At 43.9% G+C, this 18,118-nt stretch overlaps 1 long non-coding RNA gene across 1 annotated transcript in view; it reads left to right on the top strand.

The window, feature by feature from the left end:
- Positions 1–4,708, top strand: part of LOC147740935 (uncharacterized) — a 123,521-nt gene extending 118,813 nt beyond the window's left edge. The window contains exon 3 of the long non-coding RNA XR_015299438.1: positions 4,590–4,708. This is a non-coding gene — a long non-coding RNA (uncharacterized LOC147740935). The remainder of the gene's footprint in view (positions 1–4,589) is intronic.
- The last annotated feature ends 13,410 nt before the right edge of the window (positions 4,709–18,118 follow it).

Raw genomic sequence — 18,118 nt, 5'->3', positions numbered from 1 at the left:
AACACCCAATGCCCTCCCCTTTCACACTAAGTATAGCGTGAAAGGGCACCTTATTTAGAAGCCAGCGTTAAGCCACTTTAAGTGGATTAACGCTGCCTTGTAAATAGGGTGAAGCCCCTATTGCCACCACAAGGTCCTGAAAAGTGTGGTGGCAATAGGGGCTTATAGAGGCCTCTAATGCGTTCATTTGTGAGTATTTTTTCAGAACTGATGATTCCAATCCATTTATATTTTTAGACTCAGGGCCTAGGACATCTCCATTTTAATCCGTAGCTTCCTGGTACACCCAATTAAGGGCATCATTAGGATGTCCGCCCGCCATCCTCATGGTGAAAGGGACCGCCAGCCACAAGGGCGGGAGCCCCGTGGTGCATCCTGCATTCCTGGCATTGTGGTGGGCAGTGCACTCAGTGGCGCCTGCCACAATGCCAGGAAGGCATGTTGTGCACTTCCATGCACAACATGGCAGGCACCGCACCGTGCCTGCCATATTGTGCATGGAACTGCTGGGGGGTGCACCCCCCACCCCCCAGAGTACCTGGTGTCCCACAACGGGCCCCGCAGTCAATTCCCGCATGCCTTTCCTGGCGGCATCATCTTTCCGTACCCATTTTAATATGGCTGGCCCGCCACCCATTTCCCCCGCCAGAGTAATATGGCGGGGGGGAAGTGGGTGGTGGGCGGGGTCGCATGGCGGTGGCGATCCGCCCGTGATCCTAATGGGCCCCTAAGTGTCAATATTGGAAAATCCACTGCATCTGCATGTACACACATATCCTTAACTAGCAAAATGTGCAGTTCCTCAAAACAAACTACTTTCCATTATAAAGCAGTCAATCAATAAATGCATGTGCATTTAACATTTTATAATTATTTTTAATAGTAGGCACAGCTGAACAGATAAGAGTAATGTTGCATATTTTTATCAGCAGTGCCAATAGTGCTCTATCTGATCATGTTAGCTTGGTAGTTAAAGTCTGAGGTCGTGTTGTTGCAGAAATATTTCAAGAAGAAGACAGAGAAATGTTTCTTCATATTTCAAATAGAATAGAACCCTTACTCATCAAGGGATAACAATTATTATTAAAAACTTCCCCCTGGTTCCTCAGCATGAAAAAACTCCAAATATCTTTTATGGCCTGCTTTATTATTATTCTTCAGAAATAATGGAAGGACACCTGAGGAGGTACTAAACAACAAGCATTCATTTTTAGTCCCCAATATGCATGATGGTTTTTATTAACGGCAAGGCCCTTTCAATTTAGGGCCATATTACGAGTTTGGCGGTCCTTTGCTCGAGAACTGCATCTGCTTTGTATGCGTCACCTCTGCACCGGCACTCTACCACCTGCCATATTACGAGTTCTACTGTCTGAAACGCTGACCACGGAAGTCTAAAATGTCAGAGGTGCATGCACCAATGCCGCCACGTCTGAGGTCCCCCCGCTGAGCTCATTATGACTACAGAGTGGTGTCTCAACAAATGGCTGTTACCCAACAGTGGTTGACCACCATGGTACACGACTCCCAATAAAAAACATTGACCATTGAATAGAATTAAAAACTACACACCTGATGTCCTTTGGCAAGTGGATACGCCTGCAATTCACACTATAAAACACACCCCATTCCTCACCAGCATCCTTTGCTCCACAACTGCAGCACAGCCAAACAGCCACTTACTGCACTTATTAGATAAGGCACCCATTTTTTCTACTTCACATTTAGCACTCTCCACCATCTGGAAATGTTTTAATTTTGCACCTTTTTACCTCTATCATTTGTATGTTCTTCATTAAAATAATACCCTAGGAGGAGAAGGTCTTCGCCATCCTGCATACTGTTGGCTTGTCAGGAATAGAGGGGGGAGTGGACTCTGGGATGTGTATTGTTGCATATAAGAGCACACATATCCAACCCTAGGACATGCCACATGTTGCAATGCTGTCTGCAATTGCATTAACAATGCAATATCTATCCAAGACCCATGGTATGTGTTAAAATGTAAATGTAAGGTCCAACCCAAATGGTTGTTGCCAACAGATATGGTGTACTGATCATTTGTCAAGTGTTGCTGAAGTGACATTGAAGTGACTACTACTACCATGAGGCCTTGACATTCCTATTCTAACCAAGATACTACACTCTTTTTGCCCCTTCTAACTTGTCTCCCATGTCGTACCGTATCGTATCGTATCGTAAGGGGTGCTTGTAAAGCGCACTGACACCATGGGTTTCCTGGCACTGGTTGGAAGTAGAAGGGGACAGAGAGACTAACCAGATTGGGGGCAAAGCCAAGTTTTTAGAGATTTACGAAAAAGAGTCAAAGAGTTAGAAGTTTTAAGAAAAAGGGGGAAAGAGTTCCAGAGCTTGGGGGCCAGGTAAGCAAATCTCCGGCCTCCAGATCTGCAGAGCTTGTAAGAAGGGACGGTCAAGAAGTGGAGGTGAGAGGATCTCAAGTTGCGGGATGGGCAGTAGGGTCTGATGAGGGATTTCACAAAGGCAGGGCAGAGGCCAGCTAATGACTTAAAGATAAGGCAGCCGATCTTGAAGGCTGCCCTAGAGATGACAGGGAGCCAGTGGAGTTTGACCAGGAGGGGCCTGGCAGATTGCCACTTCGGAATCCCTAAGGCCAGTCTCGCCGCCTGATTTTGGACCACTTGCAGTCTAGCCATCGATGTTTTAGGCAGACCATGGTAGATCGCATTAGAAAAATCTAGGCGGGAGAGGACGAGGGCCATGATAACCTGCAGGAGGGCATCAGGTGTAAGGAGGTATGCCACTTTCCTGATCCTGCGCAGTTGGTAGATACAGGACGAGACCACGGTCCCCACCTGCGGCCCTAGGGATAAGGCGGAATCGATAGTGACCCCCAGACTCTTCACCGAAGCTACGGGGGTGGGAGAGGGGCCCAGTTCCGCCGGCCAGAATTGAGGCCCCCAGAAGGTGGCGCTCCTGCCGGGGAGGAGGAGCTCCGTCTTACCGGGGTTCAACTTTAACTGGTTGTGGCCCATCCACTGGAGAATGTGGGACATGACTGCCTGGAAGTTGGGGATAGCAGAGGGGGAGTTGAGAGAAAAGATGAGTTGCAGGTCGTCCGCGTAATTAAATACGGTAACGTCCCACTGCCTCAAAGAAAAGAGAAGGGGGCGAAGATAAAGGTTGAAAAGAAGAGGGGACAAGGAAGAACCCTGGGGGACCCCGCAGAGCGAGTGCTCTCTAGGAGCCCTGAAGGCGCCCAGACGAAGGGTCTGAGACCTGCCAGTCAGGAAGGATCTGACCCAGGCCAACGCCAGGCCCTGGATGCCAGCCTGCTCGACACGGCGGAGAAGGATGTTATGATCCACCGTGTCGAAAGCGGCTGACAGGTCTAGTAATACCAGGGCCTGGGGGGCACCCTTGTCACACCGTCTCTCAGGGCATCCAGCACGGCCAAGATCACTGTCTCCGTAGAGTGGCCGGGTCTGAAGCCCGCCAGGTTGGCCTCGAGAAAGTTGGAGCTCTCGATAAACTGTGAGAGACAGGTGGTGACGTGAGCTTCCAGGATTTTTGAGAAGAAAGGTAAGAGGGAGATAGGACGGTAGTTAGCCGGGACGGCGGGGTCAGCCCCTGGCTTCTTCAGGAGGGGCACCAGCACAGCCTCCTTGAAGGAGCCCGGCACCGTACCAGAGGAGAGAGAAGAGTTTAGCAGGGGGAGAATGCAGTCGGGTAGAGAGTGGCAGATGTCCCGGAGTATGGAGGGGGGGCAACAGTCATCTGGAGATCCCGACTTGATGCGGGTAGCAAGAGTGGCCAGAGAAGTAGAGTCTAGAAGAGGAAATTGTGTGAAAGAGGAAGTATTGTGAGGGGGGGAGACAGATCCAGCGCCAGGAGATGTAACAGGGATGGTGTCCTTAATCAATACGATTTTTTCGATGAAAAAAGTGCTAAGGGTATTACATGCTTCCTGTGTGGGGGCCTGGGTAGGGAGCGTCCTGGGGTCGGAGGTAAATTCATTAAGAACCTTGAAAATTTCCTTAGACTGGCAGGGGGCAGATAGGATTTTACCTGAGGCATACGTTTTTTTGGCAGCCAAGATGGCAAGTTTATACCTATTGCGGGCAGCCACATAGGCGTCTCTGCTTGAAGGGCAGTAGTCCCTCCTCCACTTGCGCTCAAGCTGGCGGAGTTCCAAGTGGAGAGCTTTTAGGTGGGGGGTAAACCATTTGTGGGAATTGCTGTGCCGGGATTGGGGGAACTTAGTGAGGGGGGCAAAGATGTCACTGGCTGTGGTAAGCCAGTCTGCCACAAGCCCATGGAGCTCGTCGGTGCCAGTGTCATTGGGTAACAGGGGATAAGTTTGGGACAAATGAGCCAATAGTTTGGAGGGATCGACAGCCATCCACTTGCGAGCCGAGCCGCCCTCCCGTGGGGGGACCTTGATCTGGCCACTACTGAAGTTCACTACTAATGCAGGTTACCATTACTCAAGTGATGTTACTTAGAGATTGAACTGTCTACCACTAACATCATGAGGCCTTGTCAGTCCAACTCTAACCATGATGCTACACTTCTTTTGCCCACTTCTTACTTGCACTCTGTTCAAGAAGTCGCAGGACCAGAAAAGACTTCAAGCTCTTCTGCCCTCATGACTGGGAAATGTGTGTTTTCTCTGCAACTGAAGAAAAAGCAACCCGACGATGTCGACAACGTCGCTGCTGAATCCGTGTCCTGGCGGCATTGCAGATGGCACCGCGACTCTGGTCTCACTGACAACGCCTGCTGATGCCACCATCGAGCCGCTGCTCGCACCGCGACCTGTGGGCACCGCACTTCCACCGCCTCGCTTCACGACAACGCCTTGGTATCCCCGACACCACAGCTCCACGCCGAAATCTACGCCGCTGCTTGCACTATGGTTCGAGGGCACCACTCGTAAAGTTACACAATGCACCACCCTCATCCCGCAGCCTTGGCCTACCAGCGCCGGCACCATCAATTCCAGTTCCTCACCAGGTGACAGCACTTCAGCAACGACTACGCCACTGGTTGCACCACGACCTGCCTGCACCACAATGAGCACCCCATTCACTTCACACTGCGACCCTGGTCTCACTGACGCCGCCATCTGATGCCGCCACCGAGCCGCTGCTCGCACCGCGACCTGAGGGCACCGCATGCTGCACTGCTGCACATCGCAGCGCAGCACCCAATGACTACCGACGCCAGCACTCCTGACTTCCACTGAGGGAGTTCAATCTGCAACGCCTGTGACTTTGAGGGGACCGACGACTCCTGCACCGACCTTCGGAACTGACGCCTGCAGATGCTGTACTTTCAGAAGCTCAACGACAGGTCGCTGATGCCCTGCATTTCTACAAGGTAATGGTTGCAGGTCTTCCCGACACCGTAGCTGGCCCGTGATGCTGCAGTCATCCAAAACTGTTTGGATTTGTTTGCTCACGATGCCCCGGGCATAGCTATTGATATCAAGGAACTGTTTTTCAAGCATATTTTGATAACTGAAGATATTTAAGTACTGTATTCTGGATTTGTATCATATTTGGTCTTGTCTTAAGTATATAAAAATATTAAATATTTTTCTAAACTGGTGTGGTGTCGTTTTGTAGGGCTTGCACTAGATTAGTGTTTGTTATGTGCAAATGCTTTACACACTGCCTCTAAGATTAGCCTGAATGCTCATGCCAAGCTACCAAGGGGGTGAGTAGGGGTTATTTTACTAATTGGGCAGTCAAAATATTGAAAATAAAATATCGATCTACAATAATATCAAGATGACAATATCAAAGGGTCATAATATCAATGTTAAGAATATTGATGGACAGAATATTGATCCTAAGGTAAGTAATATCAATTTTTTTTACATCGATGTAAGTAATATCTAGGCTTGGGCGTAGTGGGCGTAGTGGGGCTTCGCGGAGCTACGTGATGTGGGCGAGAAATTACGCCCACCTCCGCACTCCGCGTAGCCCCACTACGCACCACAGGCCTCCCTCCCTCCTGCCCTCCCTCCCTCCCTAAATACTTTAATTTAAATGTTAGAAAGAATTAAAAGGCACTTACCTTGCCCGCCGCTGCCCGCCGCGTCTCCGGGGCTCCCTCTCTTCATCGCCGCCGTCTTGGGTACGCATGCGCATTTCTCGTGAGAAATGCGCATGCGCGGCTGCCCGCGCATGCGCATTAGTACCCAAGACGGCAGCGATGAAGAGAGGTAGCCCCGGGGACGCGGCGGGCAGCGGCGGGCAGCAGCGGGCAAGGTAAGTGCCTTTTAATTCTTTCTAACATTTAAATTAAAGTATTTAGGGAGGGTGGGAGGGAGGCGGGTGGCGGCCAGCTACGCACCGTCTGCGGAGCGTGCCTAGTGCTGAATTCTACGCCTGCTATGAATGCGTAGAAGCCGGCACTACGCACACTCTGTGCACGGAGCTTAGCTGCCCGCCCAGGCTTAGCAATATCGAAGTTAGTAATATCGGTATCAAATATATCGATGTTACTAATATCGATGTTACTAATATCGATGTTACTAATATCGAAATTTATATTATTGTAATGCAATTTATTATGTATTTAATGTGTATGTGTTATATGTGTTGTGTTAAGTGTTCTACATGTTTTAAAGTATATGTATACAATTTTTATATGTTAATACGTTTTTTAAAGTTATTTTTTTTTCAGTACCCTAGCGGGTTGTGGGTTTATAGGGGAATAGGATGGCAGGTAATTTATATATACTGAATTAATTATTATTTTTTAGGAATGATAAATTAATTGTAATTCGTTTTAGTGTTTAAGTTCTGTAGCGGGTTGTGGGTTTATAGGGGAATAGGGTGGGAAGTAATTCATTTGTAATTAAGTAAAGATTTATTTTAAATAATTGGTATTGATAATCATATACATTTTTTGGAAAGCAATTTGTATTAATTGGTAATTCATTTGTTTTTATTGATTAATTGATAATTGTGTCAAGTGTATTATTTTAATATTGGAGTGTGTTGTGCATTTATAGGGGAATAATGTTTTTGAGTAAGTCATTGAAATCTAATTAAGTAATTATTACATCTATTGATGGTTATTGATAATGAATTTATTGGAGACTAATTATTAATTGGTAATTATTTTAAAATATGATTTTTTGTTATGAACATTCATGCATTGTTGTTTTATCAGTAATTGGTAATTAACTATTATTAAATATTATTTATTGATACATGTAATTAATATATTAATTTGTAATTATTAATTGGTAATACGGTTTAATAAATATTATTTTTGGTATACAAAATCATTTACATTTTCAAAATGTGTTAATTGGTAATTAATATTTATTAATTATTATTTATTGGTATTTATTATTAGTTTAAAGTTATTTAATATTTAATTCATTGATTATTTTCAAATTTTATTTTATTTATAAGTATGTTTTTTTTAAATTCTACACTATCCAACACTTTCCCTACTGTTGCACTCTCTGGAGTTGGAATAGCAATTTTTACCCCATACGCTATCCAACACATTCCCTACTGTTGCACTCACTGGAGTGGGAATAGTAATTTTAAGCCCTTCGCTATCCAACACTTTCCCAACTGTTGCACTTACTGGAGTGGGAATAGTAATTTTTACTCTCCCACTATCCAACGCTTTCCCTACTGTTGCACTCTCTGGAGTTGGAATAGTAATTTTTACCCCTACGCTATCCAACACTTTCCCTACTGTTGCACTCTCTGGAGTGGGAATAGTAGTGTTTACCCCTACGCTATCCACCTCTTTCCCTACTATTCCACTCTCTGGAGTGGGAATAGTAATTTTTGCCCTTACGCTATCCAACGCTTTCCCTACTGTTGCACTCTCTGGAGTGGGAATACTAATTTTTACCCCTACGCATCCACCTCTTTCCCTACTATTCCACTCTCTGGAGTTTGAATAGTAATTTTTACCCGTCCGCTATCCAACAGTGGGAATAGTAATTTTAAGCCCTATTCTATCCAACATTTTCCTTAATGTTTTATTTTTTTACTTTGAATAGTAGTTTTATTCCCCCTGCTATTTAATATTTTTTTATTATTTTAGTTAATGTAGTATATAATTGGAGGGCAAGATGGCCGCCGAGACGCCGTAGGGGATGGTCGCATCCTTACTCTGCTCCTGATGACAGATTGATGGCAAATGAAGTGCACGCCCTGGCCCCCAACATTTGAGTCTAACAATTAATAATTATTCCACGGCACTACCACCCTGGTGAAACTTTAAACAGGACGCTTGTGGATGAAATGCTTGGAGCAGTTTCAGGCTGGCCCTCACCGCTTATTGACTTTCCTCAAGTTGAGAATCAAAGTAAGGGAAGAACTCTGCTGCAATTTTTTGCCGCTTTAATCGTGAGGTCCTTTCAAGCAGGACGCATATACTGTTCAAGAATAATGGCGCCTAAGCTCTACCGATCGACTAAGAAGCATCATGATCCGACTGCCTCCGAGGAGGAAGAAGTATCCGTAGATGGCACTGGAGCTCTAGCCTGCAATCTCAGAGCCAAATCAAGGACAAAAGCGCAGCTGAGGCGAGAAGCGGCAAAAGAGGTTAAGGCACGGAAGCTACGGGAAAAAGATACAGAAAAAGTGAAAAGTGCTCGATCGACCCGATCGGTCAAAAAGAACACTGAGTTACAGGCTGCTGCCGGCGAAATGATGAGAAGAGAATCAGTCTATCGTCAAACTACTATAGTGGAGTCTTTTTTACCTGTGGCGGGAGTTGCAACGGCCGCCCAGCCGGGGACGCAACGGACCTTCACCGTTCTGACATTGGCAGCGCTATGTGGAGAGAAGTTGAACCACACGCATATGGAGAGCGCTGGGGCTGCTGATGCCGCTGGTACCGCTGGAGCCACGTTAGCCGATGGGAGCACAGGTAGCATGTTGGAGCTTCCCAGTCAGAATGACGTTACAGATCCCGCGGGAACAGCCGCCTCTTCAACAGTTGCAGCAGGGGGCGGGACCAAAAGTTTAAAGGGCCAGGAGCTGTATGAAGGCTCAATTGAAGATAAAAATAAGAAGAAAGATGTATCTTCAGAAACAGTCAGGGGGTCTGATTCTGATGTTGAGATTAATGTGGTAAATGTTCATTTTGGAAACAATGAGAAGACTAATGAGAATGTAGATGAGCACTCAATTATAGAGATACCGGATAAGGAGATTGCAATCACTTCAGTACAACGGGTGCAGGAGGCAATCAGCAACGCTTTGGAAAATAGAAGCGAAATGAACATAAAGTCTATGCAAGGAGTTCCTGAATCTAGATTGCCATCACCTGGTGAGGAGATTTTCTTCACTGGAAACGATGAGGAGGATGACGAAGAAGACGAGGTTGATGGAAGTGAATATAGTAGCTCTGCTTTCTCAGACACAGATTCAGAACTGGACACCCCAGATTCTGTAGCAGGTTCAGGCTCAGAAACTAACCTATCCAAATCTGACAATATCTCAGTCACCTCTGATAGTGATACAGAATCTATTGAGCAAGAGTCAGCACAAAAGGTGATAAAAACAAAAGCAAAAAAAGCTTCTAAAGAGGTGACGAAGACTGTGACAAATAATAACCCTATGTATAAGGGTAAGGTTAAAACCGACAATTTAAGACGCAAGAACCAATCCAGAGTGCCACGTAGAAGGCATGTGAAAACAGTCGTAAAGAAGCTTGTCTGGGACAATACAGTAGAGAGTGGAGTAACTCAGTTTGGGGAACTTGTGACTACAGAAACAGGTACTCAGGAGGTTTGCTCACAGGGAGCCGAGAGGAGCACTGAAAGTGGTGCCTCAAATTTCGAAGTTCTATTCTCCACCTTAAAGCAAATTTAAAGCGAGGCTCGTGTTGAGAGTCAGAGAGCAAGCAGAAGGGCCAGACATGCAAATAAAAAAATACAACCCTCCCTCCATAAGGTGAACAAAATGTATGAAGAAATGGTTGGGAGAGTGTCTGAGATCGAGGTTAGAACAGAAAAACTGGAAGACGATTTTGTTAAAATGAAAGATGCTAGTAAGGACCAAGACAAGACAACAGCGGATATGCTCTGGAAGCTAGAGGACTTTGAAAATAGACAAAGGCGGAACAATGTCAGATTAATTGGAATCCAAGAGGGAAAAGAGGGAGGGGATGTACGTGGTTTTGTCATTGATTTGCTGAAAGGTGCATTCCCCGAGCTTACTTCATGGGACTGGGAGCATGAGGTACAAAGAGCGCACCGATTTCCGATGATACGAAAAGATTCACAGGGCAAACCCCGCGCAATATTGTTATATATTGGGAATTTCCTCTTGCACGAAGAGATAATCAATAAGGCAAAGCCACAGTCTAAACGCTCCTATAAGGAAACTGAATTTTTTGCCCGCCCTGATTTCTGCCACACCACCGTGGAAAGAAGGTGGCGGATGAGGCAACTTATTACCCCGTTCCAAAATATAGGGTGCGAGGCTTATCTAATGTTTCCCGCACGTCTAAAAGTTGATTTAGATGGCAAATACAGAGTCTTCCACTCTGAAATTATGGCGCAAGAATATCTCACCTTTTTGAGAGAGAATAAAGGTCATCAAAAGTCTTATCATAAGGTCCCAGAGGTCCAAGAATCACAAACTGGGACTGTCAGAAATATACCTCGTAAAAAGTAAAAAGTAAAAAGTAGAGGACAGGGTAAAAACATTATGGAAAAGTAGTTTATTAGTTTATCAGTAAGAGCTAGAATTTCCAGGAAATCTAAGTGAAGACTGTATATTCATATGTGCATGTTATTTTCTCTCTTTATATGTATTTTGAAGATCCTGGGTACGCTCAAATTGCTCAAATTTGTTGATATGCTGCTATATTGCTGCCTAAACAGGCAGTACCAGATAAGATTTGGTAGATAGAGCTTAAAATGAACTTCTTTTCTTTGTTGGTGAGCACTTCAAATGATGTATATGATTAAGGAAAATCAGGGGGGAGGGGGTGAGACATCCCGGTGGCATGCGTCGGTCAGACATAGGTCTTATGGACCTATTTGCCCGTAGGGGGGGAGGGTTCCTGAGGGAGGGTCTTCTGGTGGGGGGGAGGGAGAGCACAAGGGCAGGGCACAATGGTAATGAAATACACTGGTATCACGAAGGGCACATTCTGAAACAGGTGCATGAGCAGTATGGCTGCAAGGAAGGGAGTATGGAAACTAAAAAGTACGCTTTTTATGTAGCAGATGTAACAGAGACCAAATCCGTTAAAGTAAGAAATACAAGTGAACAGGCAGTTAGCGGTCCCGGAAAAACTTAAATATGACATTTAGATTTGTAACATGGAATATGTGCGGCTTAAATGATGTCCAAAAGAGACAAAAGATAGGTATCCGATTACGCCAGATGAATGTAGACTTCATATTTCTGCAAGAGACACACATAATGAACACGCAAGAGTATTGCCTCAATCAGTTGGGTTTCCATCTAATAGCAAGATCTAAACAAGGTGCAAAAAATAGAGGGGTCGCTATCCTGTCAAGGAGTAAAAATTTGACAATAGGGAGATAATTAGAGGATAAATGGGGACGGTGGGCGATGGCAGAGATTGTGATAGAAGGTGTATGGACAACGCTGGTGGCAGTTTATGGATCTACGCAGGATGACCCGGAGGTATTACAGTTTCTAGATTCTGAGTTGGCCGCGTGGCCCCCCCAGGTCATCATAGGAGGAGACTTGAATATTAATGGGGCAGAAGGATTGGGAACAGGACAGACTAGGTGTTATAAAGGACGAAAGAAAAGAGTCCACAAGGCTCTTGTGGATCTTCTGGTTAATAATAACCTGAATGATGTCTGGGGTACAATCAGATCAGAACTAAAAGGATATACATATTATTCTGCGCCACATCAAGTTTGTGTTATATCGGATTATTTTATGATTTCTAATAATTTAATGTCAAGGGTTAAGATAGATAGGCTCCCAAGAATCCTCAGCGATCATAACCCAGTAGTTCTGACAATGAAATTAGAAGGAGGAATAAGAACTAATCGGGTATGGACATTCGAAAGAAGGCTCCGTTTAGAGGATGACTACATATCACATATGTCAAAATGGATCACTGAGTTTTTTTTAAAACAATAGAGGAAGTGCCTCGGGTGGAGTTATATGGGATGCTTTTAAGGCGGGTGTTCGTGGCGAAACATGTAGCTATAGTATTCATAAACGTAAAGGGCTCCGGCAAAGGGAGTTAGAGAGAGCTGTGTCAGAGGTAGAAGAACAACTTAACAACTGTGTTATTAGAGGGGAACCACCTGAACAATATATTTTAGATCTTATAAAAGTAAAAAGCGAAGCTGAAGATGAATTGGCGAAAAAAGCAGCAGTATACTACACAATCAGAAGGGAGAGGTGTTATGAATATAATGAAAAAGTTGGGCATGTACTCGCCATGCGCACCAGACAGATAGCGGCAGAAGGAACTGTTAGGGAAATTAGGGATGAAAATGGTAATCTGCAAACAGATTCGGAAGAAATTAGGGAAGTATTCAGGACTTTCAGAACTTATACGATCATCAACATCCGTGTGAGAATGAAGAGATTAGGGAGTATCTTGAGAATATCCCAACGGAGAGGGTTTCGGACGAAGACGCAGATAGATTAGAAAGCCAGTTAGATGCTGATGAGATTAAAGAAGCCAAGTGTAATCTCCCTTCAGGAAAGGCTGCTGGTCCGGACCAGATACCCTTAGAATTTTATAAAACTTTCTGGGGAATGCTGGCTCAAGAGTTAACTAAAACGATCCAAGCCGCTCAGCTGGGCGAGTCTATCCCAAAGTCTTGGGGGTGTGCAGATATTGTGTTAATTTAAAAAAAAGGAAAGGCGCTGGGGGGCGTGGCTTGCGCGCCGCTGCAGTATGGCGTGTTGCGCTTGAGCTCCGTGGCGAGTTGGTCCCGTCGAGCGTTTTCTCTCCGTTTCCTCTTGCCCTTCTGACCGGGAAAATCATATACCGGCAGCGGAACATGTGGTGACCTCTACGACGCTGTTTTTCCGCTGTTTTAGCCATCGGAGATATGCTTTCTGCTTCAAACCTCACAGGCGCTCGCATTCCTGAAGAACGGCCGCCATTTTGCCGCGCATGACGTTCCTGTCATCGGACTTCAGAGGCGCCGCCGCGGATACAATCTTGCAGTGTCAAAGTGTCCGACTAAAGGTTTCTACACACGACGTCTAAACTGGTAACATTTATGTTTTTTTTTATGTTACTCTCTTGCTTCTTGGCCGGTTTTTAAGCTGCTCGCAGTCTATTTTTACCTCAAAGTGTTCATGGAGGTGTTCATACCGCTTCACTGAGGTGATTTCTTGCTCAACTATGCTCATACTCGAACTGCTAGATTAGCTTAGTGTGTTTTGAGCGTGAACTGCCATTTTTATTTTTACTATATCTGACTATTTTGTGCAACTTTGGTGTTATAGCCTATTCCAGTGGTATTCTGTTAGGCTCCTACTACAACACTGTCAATATGAATCGGTCCTCGAACAACAAAGACTCTAAGGACCCGGGCACATCTTTGAAAAGACTTAAGTCAGTCTCTCCAACGCCTGAATCTCCTCAGGCAGACAATACTTCCACATTGGACACCATTTTGGCGCGCCTTAATGAAGTTCATGATATCGCGCAGTCAACAAAAACTAACACTGACTTACTACAAGTGGAAGTGTCTGCTATCAGGAATGACTTTAAAGCCCTTTCTCTTCGTGTATCAGCGACAGAAACACGAATAAGTTCCGCAGAGGATGGTATGCAAAAGCAATCCAGGTCCCTTTCTCAACTGGAACGCTCTATGGCGGCGATGCGCAGAGACCTCACGGAGCAGGAGGATCGCAATAGGAGATCTAATCTGCGTATTTTTGGCCTACCGGAGGACTCAGAGAAATCATCCTCCTCTATGATTGAGTTCTTATCTCATTGGATTCCGGATACACTTCAATTATCTTTCCACAGAGATTTTGAGATTGAAAGAGCACACCGTGTTCCAACGTTCCGTTCTAAGGCAGCCACCCAGCCAAGAGCAATCATTTTTAAGCCCTTACGACATCAACACACTGAGCTGATTCTGTCTCATATGCGCAAGATTAAACAACTCAACTGGGAGGGTCATCGCATATCCATTTCCCAAGACTTTGACAGAGACACAGTCATAAGACGGAAAGGTTTCTTGAACCTTCGAAAACGTCTCACCGACTTGAGCATTCCTTTCTCCTTTTCTGGTCCATCCAAGTTTCGCATTACATATAAAGGGCGTTCCAGAATCTTCGATGAACCGGCGGACTTGGCAACGTTCTTAGACAACCAGGAGGAAATAGAAATGGAAATTCAAAGAGCATCTTCGCAGGCTCCTGGGGCCTCAGGAACCTGATTTGTTTTTCTCTCTACTTTTGGTTGTGTCTTTTTCTGGATAGATGCCTCCTCTTTTTTTCCAGCTATGTTTACACGTTGATCTACTCCTCTACTATTGTACGTCTTATCTCTTTTCTCTTCTCCATACTACTCTTGAATCTCTCCTTTTTTCTCGTACCCGTCCTCCTCGTCTTTTTCTCTTGTTTATCCTTCGAGAAGACTTTTTTCAGATCCTTTCAATTTTTTCTTCTTTCTTTTTTTTTACCTGATGTATCTGGCCTCTTTAGTTTTCGTACCTCTTTATCTTTTCCTTTTTTCTTTCTCTTATCTATTTTTGTTACGGTGTGTTTCATTTATATTGATGCTGTTTAAACTTACATTTTACCTGCCTTTTTATAACGAGTGTTTACAGATTTATTGTCTGTAATTAATGTATTATTACTTCTTTCACTAGCTTTTTTTTCTTACATTTGCCTTATACTAGATATCACTATATTATGGCTGTGCAGAATTCTCCTTATTCTTTCCGCTCCTTTTCATCTTCCCTTTCTGTTTCTTCCTTGTCTCTATATGCTGTTCTCATGCACCTCTCTTTTTTCCTTATACAATTCCACTTTATAGTATAATTATATGCAGGTGTTTTTCTTTTATTAATATGCGGTGTCAGTGCATATTTGTTACTGTATTCACAAAATGATATATGTTATTTAGGCTGTTTCGTACATAACTAAGCTTTTATTGCATTTTATATTATTGTTATTTAATATATGATCTTGTTCTCGCTGTGATATTACTAGTCTACTCTGAGTTGTATTATTCTTCTTATAGCAATTGAATACTTCATTATCAAATGTATTTCTATTAGTATGGTCTTTTTTTATTGTCTTTTTATCTCATTGACAGTTGTTTTTTTAATAATGGGCTATTCTTCTTTACCAACTTTTGCTCCTAGTACGGGTTTCCTACTCGCCTTTTCCACGGTCTCCCTTGCATGATATGGGTCTCTTTTAGACCTCCCCCTCTGCCTCTTCTCTTTCTCTTTTCTGGTCTTTCTTCTCCTCTTCTGTCTTTTCTTTTTTCCTGGTTCTCCCACATGGATGCTCCCGTAACATCTATTTTGATTAATGGTTGGTCCACTATATTTTTGAATTTCGCCCTTTCTCTGTTATCAATGTTGTCTTCGTTTGTATCCACTTTTGTTAGATGCCAGGTTTAAATGTATTATCCCTTAATGTTAAGGGTTTGAATCATCCGGTGAAACGATCTAAAATCTTAGATTATTGTAAGTCTCTCTCGGCAGATTTAGTCCTATTTCAAGAATCTAAGATCACTAGTAGAGAAGCGTTATTCTTAAAGAAAGAATGGGTGTCGGATGTGTCTTGTTCGGATGCTTCTGGTAAACGCAATGGTGTGGTTACGTTAGTTTCGAGGAATTCAGGTTTATCAATTCTCTCTTCTGAGCATGATTCTGAGGGTCGCTGGCTCTTATCTAAATTGTCGGATGGACAACATGATTTGTTTGTTATGAATATCTATGCTCCGAATGCTGATAGCCCAGCTTTTTGGAAATCCATTGCTAAAAAATTGCACGACACCCCACATGCTGGCAATCTCATTGTTGGTGGTGATTTTAACCTACCAATGGACCCTTTATTGGACAGGAATTCTGCATTTCAGTTTCGTCCGCCTAAAGCACACAAACAGATGCTTAACATGTGTTCCATTGTTAACTTGCATGATATTTGGCGTCTCCATAATCCCACTGGCAGTGACTTTTCTTTCTTTTCCTCCCCTCATTCCTCATTCTCTCGTATTGATTATCTCCTAGTTCACTCTTCTCTTGTCTCAGCCTCTTCTTCTCCGCTTATACATCCCATTGTCATCTCTGATCATGCTGCGGTCACTTTTTCGCTATCGTCCTTTGCTCCGAAACCACGTGGTCGCTCCTGGCGACTCAATACGGAAGTGTTACATGACTCTTCCCAGGTGGAAGAATTTTCAACGGATATAAACACTTTTTTCCGTGAAAATGAGGATTCTGTATCTTCTCCAATAACTTTATGGGACTCTTTTAAGTGTACTTTCCGAGGCCAAGTTATTGCATGCATGTCCAAACGTAATTTAGCGATTAAAAAAGAACTTACTGATTTATCTTCTGAAATCAAGACTCTGGAGGCTTCCTTTAGACATACCAAAGATCCGACTACCCTGCAACAAATTAAGCTCCTAAAATACAAATATAATACAATTGTCACTAAAAGAGCTCATATTGGTTTCCAAGCACAAAAGTCCAAAAAGTTACTTTTAAAGAAGCGGGCTGGGAAACTTTTAGCGGCTACCTTAAAATTCCAAGATTCTTCCTATAAGTCCTCACAGATCTCTTCTATTAAAGATCATACGGGCTCTAAAAAATTCCAAACTGAGGAAATTCTTGAAGTTTTTCGCGATTTCTATAACAAATTGTATACCCCCTCTAACCAAGCTTCTTTTGACAAGTGCCAAGATTTTTTAAAATCGATTCCGAGTCAATCAGTATCAGAAGAAGATCGCTCCACTCTAAATGAACCTATCTCACCTGAGGAAATAGTTTCTGCTATCAAGGCCACCCGTTCGGGGAAAGCACCTGGCCCAGATGGATATCCGATATTATTTTATAAAACCTTTCTCCCGTTGCTTGTTCCTAAGTTACAAGCTGTCTTTGACGCTTTTGTTCGTAATGGTTCTGTTTCTGGTACGGCTGCTGAAGCCACCATAGTAGTGATCCCGAAAGAGGGGAAGGACCATTCGGATCCTAAGAATTTCCGCCCTATTTCGCTTCTCAATATGGAAGCGAAGATTTTTGCTAAAATCCTGGCTAAACGTCTAGAATCTCTTATCCCCAATCTAGTTCATCCCTCCCAAACTGGTTTTGTTAAGGGTAGGCTGGCGAGAGACAATATTCGCACTTTTTGTCATATTATTGGGGCGGCTAAGCGATCCCAACTACCTGCTGCGGCCTTGGCCCTCGATGCGGAGAAGGCCTTCGATAAGGTCTCTTGGCCTTTCCTTCGAGCTGTCTTATGTGCACATAACCTTGGGGAGTCTTTTATTAACATGGTAATGTCTTTATATTCCCAACCTAAAGCTAATATTAGAGTTAATGGTACTACATCTTCTTTTTTTAATCTGTGCCAGGGCACGAGACAAGGATGTCCCTTATCCCCTCTCTTGTTTTTGTTATCTATTGATCCTCTCCTTCGGCTGATTGATTTATACCCTGATATCAAAGGGTTTTCTTTTGGCCCTCACTGTCTTAAAACTGCAGCCTACGCTGACGATGTTCTCATTTTCTCAGATGATATCGCGTTGGCCATTCCTGCTATCTCTGACACCATTTCTTTGTTTTCTAAGGTATCGGGATATACTCTAAACAAAGATAAGACATAAATGTTCCCTTTAAATGCCTACTGTTTTCCTGCTCATATGGGTTCGGCTGGCTTTAAGTGGCAATCTACCCATCTCAAATATCTAGGCATCTATTTCTGTTCCACGCTACATACCACGGTTGCCTATAATGAATCTCAAACTCTTACTAAAGTTCGTCGTCTTCTGGATACATGGTCTCCAAAACATATCTCATGGTGGGGTCGCTTACAAACTCTTAAAATGATGATCACGCCGATTATCAATTTTGTCTCATCCATGATTCCGATTAAACTATCTGACTCCTTTTTTCGGGAAATCGATGGTATCACTTCCAAATTTTAATGGAGCG

The sequence above is a fragment of the Lissotriton vulgaris genome, chromosome 1_1, assembly GCF_964263255.1.
Source record: "Lissotriton vulgaris chromosome 1_1, aLisVul1.2, whole genome shotgun sequence".
Taxonomy (NCBI): Eukaryota; Metazoa; Chordata; class Amphibia; order Caudata; family Salamandridae; genus Lissotriton; species Lissotriton vulgaris.
The sequence above is the reverse complement of the archived record's forward strand: the minus strand, read 5'-3'. Positions and strand labels throughout refer to the sequence as shown.